This window comes from Nannospalax galili, unplaced genomic scaffold, assembly GCF_000622305.1.
Source record: "Nannospalax galili isolate Female #2095 unplaced genomic scaffold, S.galili_v1.0 scaffold829, whole genome shotgun sequence".
NCBI lineage: Eukaryota > Metazoa > Chordata > Mammalia > Rodentia > Spalacidae > Nannospalax > Nannospalax galili.
Genome location: NW_008360329.1, coordinates 1401613 through 1402448, shown reverse-complemented (window position 1 = coordinate 1402448; position 836 = coordinate 1401613). Strand labels below are relative to the sequence as shown.

General features: G+C 30.4%; 1 pseudogene; it reads left to right on the top strand.

The window, feature by feature from the left end:
* The first annotated feature begins 265 nt into the window (after positions 1-265).
* LOC115068967 lies at positions 266-365 on the top strand (annotated as a pseudogene).
* The last annotated feature ends 471 nt before the right edge of the window (positions 366-836 follow it).

Below are 836 nucleotides of genomic sequence, written 5' to 3'. Positions count from 1 at the left end.
AGCCTCTTCTGATCTCCGAGGGTTTGCATGACATGGGTGCACTTACCTACGTGCAGGCAATACACGAATATACATAAAATAATAAAAATAAATAAAATAAAAAAAAACAGTATTTAAAAATATTTTCTTCTTTACCACATTTAGAGGAGACTTACAGTTGAGAAAACTAGGAACATATTAATCATGTTAAATTAGAAAGTCAAGAGAGGAAACAAAAAGTGGCAATTATCAAATCTGGAAAAACAGATTATATAAAAATAATTGTGTGCTTGCTTTAGAAGCACACATACTAAAATGGGAATGAAAGATTATCATGGCCCTTGTGCAAAGATGGCATGAAAATTTGTGAAGCATTCCATATTTTTTTATATGATGGAGCCCATGCCTGGCACTGATATCAGGCCGAGGAAACTGAGGCTGGAAAGGTCATAGTACAAAGGAGAGAGTCTAATACTATTTTTCTGCTAAATAGATACAGTATCAAACTGACTCCTAATGACTTACTGTTGTATTCATAAATAAAATGAAATAATTTCAATCATATTTCACTATGTGATTCAGTAATGAAAAAAATTATATGAAAACATGAAGTAAACACAATACTGTTTTAACAGTGATTTCTGTTAGCCTTCTTTTGAGAGGGCAGAACAGACTAAGTATAGTCTTACAAGGAGCCAGTTGGCAACATTTGAAAATGAAAAAGGAAATAACAATAACAGTAATAAGAATATAGTAATAGGTATAAAATATAACAATAATATAGTAATAAGTAATATTTCAAGCCTGTTCTTTTAAAGAACAGGAAAACATTTTTTTAAAAGAGGATATATATGCTT